We start from the raw sequence: 13096 nt of genomic DNA on the forward strand, positions 1-13096 counted from the left end.
CTTCTGTAGTGTTTCCTTTCATAAGCAAGAGATTTTCTGTCATTTGGGATGGCCTGGCAGGGCCAAGAAAGACCACATTCAGCTACCAACTCCTGCTGTTCTCAGGGGGGATGAGGACAGTTATCATTTGCAAGGGACAGCTGTCAGAAGAAACATCACCAAATTAAATTATGGGTCAATAAGAGCTTGGGACCAGCCTGAGCTAGCCCTGCCTTCAGCAGGGCTGAAGAAGAATGAAAAAGAGAATCCTCTTTCTCTCAGCTCTGAAAGCTAATTTTGCACTCCCTGCATTGTCCCCCCCACCCCCACCCCCCCTGCCCATTTGTCTTTCTCAGTGGTATGAGAGGGCAGAGCTGCTGCTTTTGGCAGCAGTGTTAGCTTAGGGCTTGTCAGACTTTAGCTTTGTCCTCAGCTAACACAGAACATAAAAATACATGGAAAAAGAATAAAAGAGTGGGCTCTTTTTCTTAATCTTTATTTTAAGTTTTAGAATAGCAAACAGTGTAACTAATCCCAGAGCAAGAAATGCTACTAACGCTAATAGGGTGATCATAGTCCCATAAGAAAGCAAAGCTGTGCTTATGCACTTCTCTGCAGGGTAACAGGGTTTCTTCTAATCTACTTCTAAAAATTGTCTGGTTGATAAAGTGTCAGAACAGGTTTGCCTGCAAAGCTTATCCATCTGGCATCTCAGCTCTGCTCATTCCAAGCAGGGAGGACAGCCACTTCTGGTCTAGGGTCTTCCTTATCTGAGGGGTATCTTAGCATTTCAGATTATTTATCTTCCACACAGTTGTTGACTTGCTTTTAAAACCATTTATGGTGCTTCTATACTCCTAAACATCCTGTGAAACCAGGTTCTGTAAAGGGAGAAACTGCTTTGTCCAGAAGCAGAGCTTGTTGTCTTCATCTTTGTCTTGAACCTAAAAACATCATCTGATGCCCCTTTCTTTCATGTTATGAGAGGTAGTGACTCCATGGCCCATTTGAGTTTATAAAGCTCCACCATACTCTCTCTCAGACTCTTCTTTCCCACCTTGAAGAATCTTGGTTTACATAATACATAATTTCCTCACTTTCACAAGCCCTGATCCTCATGGGTATATACCTGTTGGAGAAGACAGCACAGTAAAGCATAAGCAATCCAGGAGGTTCCTTCTCCAAGTGATAGAGCAGCCAACAAGGCAAGGTGCTATGTTGGACCCTGTTCTTGTCAACAAGGAGAGGCCGGTGTTCCAAGTGAAGATATTTCTCAGGGATCAGTTTTGGGGCTGGTGCTGTTAAAAAACTTTGTCAGTGACATGGACAGTGGGACTGAGAGGATCCTCACTAAGTTTGCCAATTACACCAGGCCATCTGGTGCAGTGGACACACTGGAGGGAAAGGATGTCATCCAGAGGGATCTTGGCAGGTTTGAGAGATGGGACTGTACAAACCTTGTCATATTCAGCAAGGCCAAGTGCAATCCTGCACCTGGGTTGGGGCAATCCCAAACACAAATACAGGTTGGGTGGAGAATGGACTGAGAGCAGCCCTGAGGAGAAGGACCTGGGTGTGTTGGTTGAGGAGAAGCTCAACATGACCTGGCAATGTGTGCTCACAGCCCAGGAAGCCAACTGTATGCTTGTCTACGTCAAAGCAGAGTGACCAGCAGGTTGAGGAGGGTGATTCTCCTCCTCTCCTCTGCTCTTGTGAGACCCTACCTCGAGGGCTGCATCCAGCTCTGGGAACCCCAACATAAGAAGAATATGCACCTGCTAGAGGGAGTCCAGAGGAGGTAATGAAGGTGATCAGAGGGCTGGAGAATCTCTCCTATGTATATATAGGCTGAGAGACCTGGGGTTATTCAGCCTAGAGAGGAGACAGCTCTGGAGAGACCTTACATCACCTCCCAGTACGTAAAGGGGGTTTACACGAGAGTTGAGGAGAGAATCTTTGCAAGGGCATGTAGTAACAGGACAAGGAGAAATGGCTTTATAATGAAAGAGGGTGGATTTAGATTAGGAAAAATTCTTCACTGTGAGGGTGGTGATTGGTTGTCTAGAGATTGGAGTGCCTTTTACCTAGAAGCATCCAAAGCCAAGTTAAATGGGGCTTTAAGCAACCAAGTCTAACCTAGGCATATGCCTGCCCATGCTAGGGTGTGGAATTAGATGATCTTTAATGTCCCTTCCAACCCAAACCATTCCATTAACTCTATGACCCCTCTTCCCTTCATTATATATTAAAATGCTTTATAGTAATTGATAAGCATTTAAGTGGCAATCAGATACCTGTCCTGAGTAGGACTAACTGTTTCAAAGGCCATGGCTGTGGCTGGTAATGGGGCAGTCTTCCTCCCAGCTCAGCCAGGTGTTTTTCTCTGCTGTTAGCTATAGTGATTTTCACCTGCCATTACTTTGTGCAAACTCATTAGATGGTTTTTGCAACTCCTTTAGGCAGTTTGCATTTTACTGCCTTGAACAAACATGTACCACCAGATCAGTCATTTGCCTGACTAATGGGTCTGTGGATGAACACTGGCCCTACCATGATCCCTCTAAGATGCCATGGGTAGTTTCTCTCCACTGTGAAGAATGGATAATTTATCCTTACCGTGTCTCTATCCTGTATGTAGTTGCTGACTCATGAGAGGATCTTCCCTCTTACCCCATGCCAGATTAGCTTAATGGGTCCTTGGTGACAGATGTTGTTAAAGGCTTTTCAGAAGCTGAGCAGATCACAGCAAGCTGATTTCTCTCATCTGCAGCTTCACAGTTTCCTCTGAAGCTGTCAGAGGGTGGTGGAGCACAGCTTCATAGGCTCTCACTGCAAAGCTCTGCCAATTCTCCCCTCTTAGTCTGTGTCTCTCCTTGCAACTATTCTGTTACTATGGCTTTTGCTGTTTGCCTGCCACAGGTGTCAGATTTAATGGCTTGCATTTCTCTAGATCATTTACAGCACTTAAAAGAAAATAGTATCGTTGCCATCCTTTATCTTCAGCTGTTTTAAGTTAAAGATTATACACTGGCTCTTATAGTGCAATAATTTCCATTAGCATTCTTTAAAATCCCACAAGCGAGTAACATCTGCTTTTCATGAATTTGTTACTATCCCTTGCATTTATTTGTTCTAAAGCTTCATCTAACAACTCTTCAATCTGAGGCAGCTTCTCTGCATTATCCCTTTAACAAATAGTTCTGCCATGGGAATTTCACTAAGCTTTTCTGCACTGAACACAGACACAAATAATCTGTTTAGCTGTTGTGTTAGGACATGTTTCCTCTCAAACTCCTTTGCTACCTTGATCATCTGCTGACTGCACATCCTGGTCACCTGCAGAAACCCTCCAGCAGGCTCCCTGCTCCTGCTAGGATAGAGGAGGCTTTTTGTCTAGTAGCAAGTTTCTTCCAAATATTTTTTAGTCTTCCTTTCTGTTTCTGCTTTTAATTTGACAGAGTTCATGTCCTTTTCCTAGTTTGGAGGGGTTCTATTTTGGTTCTTTCCCATGTAATTTTTATCATGCTATTACAATGAGCCAGTAATTATCTTCCTTCTAGAATATGTCTGATATTTCTGACTTGTGATTATAAAGAGGTAAAATGGCATCTTTAAACAAATGTCATAATGATTGTCTGCTCCTCTCTTCCTCCTCACTTCCCCAGTTTCTAGCTTGAAATTCTTTTTTAAATCTTACTCCTTCTCACAGAGGTTTTCTCCCTGGTTAAAGTCATGCCACAAAAGATTGATCATTCCATTCAGAAGCCTCACCTTTTTGTTCCAAAAGCTTTCAATTTGCCAAGAATATGCCCTAATATTTTGGGAATAACTGAACATCCTTCTGTTATGCTTCCCTAGGCACAGAAAATTTAAATAATCTGAAATATATCCTAGATACACAGTGATGCTGTCCTGTGTCAGTGGTACACCTGCCTACAAAGGGGAATCACACATTTCAGTGCCTTCAGGCCAGCTCACTGACATTGACTGCTTTTAGGCAGTTGAAGTTTGTTGAAACGAGTCCTGGCTTGCTTCAGCTGCCCAGCCCCAGGTGTCAGTCTCTGGCAATATCTCATCAGCCATCCCTGAGTTTCTGCTCCTCACCCAAGACTTGTGCCAGGAGCTGAAGCAAAGCTGTGGCCTCTGTTACCTCTCCAGCTCCAGCTGAAGCTGAGCTGAGCAGCTGAGGAATTTTCAAAACTCCATTTTGATCTTAAATCTGTCTGTGCTGACACATCAGCTCTGTAGGTTTCATCTTGAATCACAGAACAAGTGTCAGAGAAACACTCACACATGGGAGAGGATTATTAAACCTCCCTGACCTCCTCATGCTGATGAAAGGTGTCCTGAAAGAAAGACTTAGCTGTCACCTGGGCAAAGCATTTCATCCCTGTGCTGTTCTTTAAGCTTGTACATGTCTGGACATAAGTTATCCAAACTGTGCTTGAGTATTTCCCTCTTATCCACACTTTTTGATCTACATTGAAGAGGCACCCCTGGCAGATGGCAACCAATCTGTCACACTCACATGGAACTTCAAAGGTGTAATTGTGGTATAGAAAGAGAACGATTATATTTTGAGACATTTTTATCAATCCTTGCAATTCCACAGAGCAGATGGGATGTGTGATGGATTTTAGAGCTTGAGCACAAAATAATAGTTTTCTGCAGCAGAGAATTTTGTTGATTTTCCTCACAGAAACAATGCCATAAAGTCATATTTCTTGATATAGGCTTTTGCTTCTGTTTAAAACAAATTTCTGGAAAATACAGGAAAATTGGCATTCACCATTCATTACCATTCTCTTCCAGTCAAGGACCATTGAGATAAACTTCAGGTTCATTAGGAATAAATGTAACAATTAGAGATAACATGGACTGAGATTTTTATTGTTTTCACAGCAATCAAGTTACTATTGTTTAGTCGTCCGCTGCTCTAGTCTATCCTGCTCTATTCCCTACTTTCCACCAGAGGGAGATGTTGGATCAAGCAGTTGCTGAAAAAAAGCACACCATCTCAAAGAGCAAATGGAGTGATGCTTAATTCAGCAGAAATCTGGGCGCCTGTCGGGCTCCTACATACCTAAAGGGCTGAAGGGATTTGGGTGCTTCAATAGACCTTTGAAAAAGGATCGTGGATCCTTTATGGATTTATGGAAAACACTTAAAAGAAGTACAATAAAATGTGAAGGTAGCAGCATACAAGAAGAGGTTGTTAACAAAAACCCCCAAGAAAAAAACACCACCACTACCACTACCACCACCACCACCACCACCACTAATAATAATAATAACAATGATAACAACAACAACAACAACAACAACAACAACAACAACAATAATAATAATAATAATAATAATAGTCCTTGGTAAAGCTGCTGCTGTAGCAGCATGTCCCAGAGTTTTTTCCCCCACCAAAAGAGTGTCCTCAGTTCCTCGTGTTGTGGGGTCTCCCAGCCCTTCAAGTTATGGGTTGGATATCCTGTAGGCCAGTCCCTGTGGGGCTGCACCCTGGTCCCTGTGTCCACTGGCTCCTGACCAGGCTCCTGGTGAGCCCAGACACCATTCTGGGTGCTCAGGTATTAGAAATTACCGCTGCTTCAAGATCTGAAATGGACTGGTTTCTTTCTGGGAATTTCCCCCTCATGTCTATTTTTCTCAATGAAGGAGTAAAAATTATATATTTTGGAAAAGGAGAAGCAGACACAGACATGAGTCAAAACCCAGGCTTACTAAGAAAGGGAGGTGCTGGTGGGAAAAGAAGAAGGAAAGAAACTTTTCTGAAAGTGAAAAACTTCATACAAATGGTATTTCCAAAAGTAAAAACAGTTTCAAGGGAATATTTTCTTGTGTTTTGTTTTCATCCTTTGAGACTTACACCACTGACAGCAGCCAGCACTAGGGGAGTGCTGCCCCACATCACTTTCCTCTGCTCCTGTTAATGTCCACTACCCACCATAAGGCAAATATATTTCTCACACAGTAAGAGGCATGTACCATGAGCATCACGTGTTGTGCTCCCACCGCTGTCACATCTCCCACTTTTTGATTCAACTTCTCCAAAGTCCCAGTCAACCAGCAGATACCTAAGCCTGACATTAACCTCTCCTTCAATTTGTGAGCCAAACAGAGGAGGGGAAGTTTGTTTATTTTCTGTCATTGGACAATTAAGCAACTGAGCCAGCTGTCGGTGTTTCAGAAGCACCTGTGTGTGAGCCTTCAGTCAGCATTTTGGCTAAAACAAGGTTCTTAAAAACAACCCTTCCCTCAGGGAACACAGTAGGAGCTGTGGAGAGAGCATCTCTGTCACACAAATGAATGGTTTATGCTGCTTAAAGGATCACCATCAAATGTATTAGTGAAAACAAACTTTAATACAAATGCAAAAGTCAGGCAAATATTGATGGCAAGGCTCACTCTAATACTGCATGGATAGTACATATAAAGGATAACCAATTAGAATCAATTTAGAGTGATTTATATGGAGGCCAGGGATGTAAAAAGGGGTAAGGAATGAAAGGTTAAAGGAGACTCTCTGGTAGGTCATGAGATTCAGAGTGAACTCCCTTGATTGTTGGTCTGCTTCTCAGAGAGATGCCCACACATGCCTAGATCTGATCTTAGACTCACGCATGGTCAATTGTTTATGTCTAAAAGATCTAGAAGCACTTAAATGTTAGCTGAACCAAGGATCAACTCCAAATAGTAATAACAGTTAAGGATTCAAGATAATAACATGCATACTATATTTGCTTTTGGGGTGTCTGAGTCAATACACACCCCCAGATACATGTATGCAAATGTACAAAGGTAATACACACAGAGGGGCAGATATGTCATGTATAAGAACAAAGGTATATCTACTAAAACACTTCCCTTAAGAATCAGTGAAAGACTCATATCTAATGCCTTTTTGGCATTTCTTAACGGGGGTGAAATGGGGTGTTGAGCCTCAAGTAGTGGGATATCAATCCAGGTTCTGTTGCCAGAATTGACACTTCTCTGAATTTCACAAACTTGAGAGTCTGGGCACTCTGAGAGGCGTCCCACACAGAGGGAAATACTGATGCAGTCCAGTGCAGTCCAGAAGAACTCAAAGGGTCTGTCTTAGTACCACTGTTTTTAGGGCCATGAAATGGTTGGGTTAAGCCATTTATATATTTTCATCTTGGCTGCAATCTGGGTTATTACTGGATGTATGAAATTCCAGTGAGGATAGTACTGTTCCACTTGAGCTACTTTTCAGATAAGGAACATTCCAAGGCTGTCAGGGGTGACTGATTATTCCTGCTGTCATCTCCCACCTAGATAAGGCAGCAGGAGTTCCTGGTACGGTCAATACTGCCCCCCACATTTGCTTTCCAGGAGTTCCCAGTATGATCAAGAGGTGCTTCACCACCAATCTCTTGTGGAAAGGCCTGAGCAGGCCAGAGGAGATGGGAGGAGGGATGCTCCCCTTGCTCACACTTGCTTTCTTCCTTGCCAAACAAGAACATGGTGGGCTTCAAGAAGATGAAGCCTCTCCTCTGCACAGACCTTGCAGCCTGGTGAGTCAAATGATTTCTTGGTTGGTGGGACAGCTGGTCTCCTTTGAGCATTTGAAAAACTGGATTTGGGTTTTTCACATCCCATGTTGCTGTGACTAAAAAAAGAGCAATTCCACTTTAATGTGTGCTTCCAATAAAAAAAGCTTGGTGGGTATTTTTGAAATAAAGGAGAAGAAGCAGCTGGACTCCAGGGAAAGACTCCAAGAAAACACCCACTTCTCTACAGAGGTAAAGACCCTGAGAAGCACTGGCTACCCTGCTTCTGAAAATCCTTCCGTAATCCTGGGTGGGCACCGTTTTTTCTGTGTGGTGAGTGTATCTGCACAGTGTCAGCACTCCAGGAATAATCACAGGACGAATTGACACAGAGATTTGCAGCAGGATAATTGCCTCAAACAGAAGGATAAATAGCTTTTTCTGGCATTTAATGGGCCTCTTAAGTGAATGGCAATAAACTCTATGCAAACAGCTGTTTTCCCTCTTTTTCGTCCTTTTGCATCTCATCCATAATTATGCACTAAGATGTTCTTGTCTGGGTTGCTGAGAGCAATCTCGTTGCTGTTTGTCTTTGCAGTGTAAGGCTGAGCACTTCAGCTCAAAGACTGAGTAAAAAGCCCTGGATTCCTAAAGGCTCCTGCCACTATATATCAGTGATCATCTTCTTTGCTTCATGTTAAGGCTGAGGGAGAAGTGAGAAGTTAAGGGGAAAATTTGTTTCTTCTAGCTGCTGCTCTGCATGTCCCAGTGTTGGGGTGTCCCCCTGCAGGTCTTGGTATCCTTGGCTCCAGATAGGAGGTTCCTTTGCTTGCTTGGCTTCTGGCACTGACTTAGCTACAGTTCAGGAGAAGCCATGGCTTCACTTTTGCCTTGCAGGGGAGATAAGTGTCCTGTGAGACACTCTTCCCCACTCTGTGCTGACTGGACCACGGGGAGATAGCAGAGCAGGCTTTCCTCTGTAGCTGGTGGCTCTGCCTCCAGCCTTGCTGACTGGAGAGTAGGAGACACAAAGCAAGCCCTACAAAAAGCCTTTATGCTTTCAGAAACATGTACTTTATCTGCTGATAGAGCACAGAGAAACAACCTTGTTCCTGAGGAAATTCAATACATGCAGGCAAAGGGACCTCCTCCTAACAAGGAGCCTGTGAGCAAGCCAGGAGCTAGGGCACAGCCATAAGTGTTAGCCCAGCTGAGTGTTCCTCACTGGAAGCAATGCCGGTAGAAGTGCTTGCATTGTCACAAACCCACTCTGCCCTTCCCAGTGCATCTTTGAAATGTCTGACTGGCCTTTGCTTCCCACATCCAAAACTGAGGGTGGAGGCAGACATGCTTCAGGGAGGCACATGCCAAAAGGATGAGCCCTGTGGTAGCACCTAACCTACATACAAACTGAGGAGGTTATTCCAGTTCGGATCAGTACAAGTGTCTCTGCATCATTGATGTTGCTCCACATGACATTGAGGGCAAACTGCTTGGAAAAGAGCCTGAGGGAAGAACACTGAGTTTTATCCTCACCGTCTGCTCCTAGACAGGCTGTTCAGCTGCAGGGGAGCTGTGGTATCTTTTCTGCTGAAGGCAGACCATTTCTCTCCTCCTTGTTAGGATTGTATCTAAGACTTCAAAATGCAACCAGATGGAGAAGAGGACTGGCTGAGCACATGGTAATAGTTCAGGAAAACAACCTTTTTGTTACAGATAAAGACTGAATTAAAAAATGTCCTGAAAAAATGAGATGCTTTCCAGACACGTGGATGAGACCTTTATTAAAGGTGGATGCATATTATTAAATTGGCCTGCACACTGGTCCTGAACATTTTGGAAAGCCTACTATCCTAGGAAAGCTGCTTTTCATCCATCAGATCTCAAGGATGCTGCCAGCCACTCCCAGCTTTTATTGTTTCCTATCGCCTTTAATGATGCATAAACTGGACAGACATACGCCAGTATGTCGAAAAACATTGAAAGACAGACCATGGAAAAAGTGGATAGTACATTAATTACAGATCTTAATCTGTTTGTGAATCTTCTACCTGAAACATTTTTCTACTGTTCTTCTTCCTGTCAGCCCCAGTGCTTTGGCTTGCCCCTCATTCCTCCTTGGAGACCCCTTTTCCCTGTGCTTGCAGATGAAGGAAGGTTTCTCTCAGTGACATCTGCTCCATTGTTCCAGTGCTGTTGCCATCCCATACATAAATACTTTGGCATTTGTACTGTTCTAGCCCATTAAAAACATGCAATAAAATGGATTATGTAATTTCTTATAGCCATCATTACTACTCCAGCTGTGCTGTTTTGTCAAATTCTGACAATTATAGATTATTGCTTATGCCAAATTACACTTTTTAATGGAAGATAGTCATCCTTGAGCTCAGAAGTGAGTCAAATTTATTGCATCCAAAAGAAGGCAGAGAGCTGAAGCCAGAATAACCAAGGTAATCTTTAAAATATACAGAAAATAGGATTTTAATAGAAATGCAGGGTAATTTCTAAGCAAAGCTGGACATCTGCCTAGGATTACAATATAGATACAGGGGAAATACAGATTATGACCTGATATCACAAAAATCTTCATGCAACAGTATGTACACTGCATGCGAGCCATCACTACTTAATTCCTGTAAACTGGAATGCCTTTTTTTATAATGTCAATACATTTTCGATTTTTATACTAATATCTCTTCAATACAATTTCCAGCCCTTATTTTAAAAAGCAGCAGAATTTTACTTGTTCAGAATGATCGGACAATTTAATAAAAGGCAGACTGTAAAAGCACTGTTATTCCTATCCAGGACTGAAACACAGCTTCTGGAGGCAAGAGTTGTATTTTGTAGATAACCCAAGGATTAGGGTTAAATAAATAAAATTGGGGCCCAGGAGTAGCAAAGAGCTGCAGAGCATCTTCTCATTCTTATTCTTCTTCCTGCAGCAAATGTGTGTGCACAGGTACAGGTATGTATGAGTGCAACCACACAAGGTTGTGACTCACAGGTAAACCTTGAGCTATAATCCCCTCTCCAGGCCAATAATTATCAACCATATATCCGCCAAATTGGAGCATGCAGCAAGGCTGTGCTGTTTGATTCCCTCTGTAGCTGGAGGGAAAGACAGCTTCTGCCTGTGCCTCGTGCTGTGCTGCTGAACAGCAAGATCAATCTTGTGTTAAGCTGCCTAAATGGCCCACAAGCTTGATGAGAGCTAATGGGAGACTGCATGAACATATATTTTTTAGTTGTTATCTTCAAACTTATCAGTGGAGAGCTGAGAAGCAGTTTTAATGATTCACACAGCTTTGCCTTGACAGCTGTTCAGACACGTATTTCTCAGCAGCACTAAGTGGGTAATAGACCAATACAGCAAATTTACTTCACTGTTGCTAGCATTTAAAAGATAAGACAAAGAGATTATTTCATAGTTTTCAGTGGGATTTAAGGCATGGGAAGGAGTAAGGGCTATACCTACCTAGCAGAGCTGTGTGCAGGCTCCACAGAGGTCTGTCACTTGGTGCATAAAATCCAGGATTTTGAGCTGCAATTTCAAGGAACAGAACTGAAACCGAGCTTGCACAAAAGCCATCACCAAGAAGTCACCAAGGGAACTACAGACTTTTAATTTTATGTTCCTCAGGGCTATGGCATAGCTTTCACACATAAATGCACAAGGCAATAAACTGGGCCTGGACCAAAGCTTTGACTGCTCCAGACTCAGGATCTGAGGCACACACATCTTCTGTGGGAAGGACACACAGTGCTTGTGGCAGTTTCTACACAGAACATCTCTGTTTTCAAGTGCACGGAACAACATCACTCTGATTTTTGAAGCATTAGTCAGGAGTGTAGGAGGAAGGACAGGGGAAAAACTGTTCTTTTGCTCTGTCCTGTAGATTTTGGCAAGTGGCTCATATCAAGTCCAGAGCAGAGTCAAAATGAGTGTTTTTACTCATTTTATAGGAGGAAGATTTGACTTTTATTAACAGTCCTTGGAGAATCCTAAGGAATCCTAGTGGGGTTTTTCCTGCCTGGGCTTTAATTTTGCACGGGGATTGGGGCAGACATTTTAACTAACCAGAATATAAACAGAAGCCTTGACAGTGGGTGGAGGCAGAAGATGAATGGGGTAGGCAAGGTGCTTGAACTGAAAATGGCCATAAGAGAGAGAAACATTAAATAACTGCTGCAAAGGAGAGATTTCACTACCAAAAATATCCCAGGCAAGAGGTAATTTGTAAGCAGCAAAGATAGCACTGAAGCAATGAAATTTCACTTGTATTAAACTTTTTCCTTCTGGACATTTAGCACTGTGTTCTTACTACTGACAAATTTGTAAATGAGAGAGGAATTTTAACAGTTAAAGACTTTTCAAGGAGAAACTGAGGGAGTTGTAGCTCTGTGGTACCTACATAAAAAGTAGGTACTGCAAGACCAATGTCTGATTTTGGTTATCACGGCACGAAGCTCACTGTTTTCAGCAGAAATTGCATGCTCACATTCAGAGTCACTGCTCCAGTTACTCCTTGCGTTTCATGGCAGCAGTTTGTGCTCAGCTGGATCCAGCTTGATGAATGTTCCTCTAACACCATCCATCTTGCTTTAGGAGAGCAAGGAGGGGAGGTTATTTGCTGCCTGACTCAATGAGAGAGCATGTTTTGCGAAAGATATGAAACTTTGCAGAAGCTGTATTTCCCAGCAATCACCTCAAAAAGGCCCATCCTCCAGCTGACTGGAGTTTCATACATTATGCTAAAATTTTAATTTGCTCTACTTCTCAACAGGCTTTGCTCACACACATATCTTTGCAGCTAATTCCTGGGAAAGGAATTGATTTATAATACACTTGTTAAAATGAAGAAGTGAGACTATTTAAGGGACTTTCTTAATTCTCACTGATTTTCATGCTAACCCTGATAAGATTTCTCATTGTCCCTGAGATTTCCTGAGATCATTTTCTACCATTGTTCTTTTATTCTCTATCTTTAGAAACTCTCTGTTTTGTTTTTAACAGGCAGACTTACAGTCATAAGAAATTGCAGGGCAGGGCAGTGGGGAGGAAGCATGAGAAATTAAACTGTTTGTTAGAATACAAAAGGAAAATGAAAACACTGAGTTAAATTAGTGAACTGTTCTTTATTAGGACCACTCCTAGCATACCCACAAACTGGGGCTTATCAGCTTTCTAAGGAAGGGAATATTTTGTACAAGGTCAGCACTTACAGTTACAGCTCAGTGATGACAAGAAGAGTGGCTGGATTAAAGTATTTGAGCTTTTTGCTGAAACTACTCAAAGAGAGAAGAGCAACAAATGAAACTCTGATGCTAAAACAAAGACCTTGCGGTTTCTATTCTGTTCAGGTACACCTTTTTTATCTGATTATGCATTGTTCAAGCTTTTAGGAAAGCTTTGATTTCTCAAGGATTAAATGTCAAGCAAGAGTTTTAAAACACATTTCTGTATTTTATACTTCTGGAGTCAACCTGCCTTTAAGTTTTCCTCCATAACCCTACACACACAAAATTATATTTTAATAGGACATTCACGTACCATCATGTATTGACTAGGTGCTGATAGCTTAAACAGC

This window comes from Lonchura striata, chromosome 3 (assembly GCF_046129695.1).
Source record: "Lonchura striata isolate bLonStr1 chromosome 3, bLonStr1.mat, whole genome shotgun sequence".
In the NCBI taxonomy this organism is placed as follows: Eukaryota; Metazoa; Chordata; class Aves; order Passeriformes; family Estrildidae; genus Lonchura; species Lonchura striata.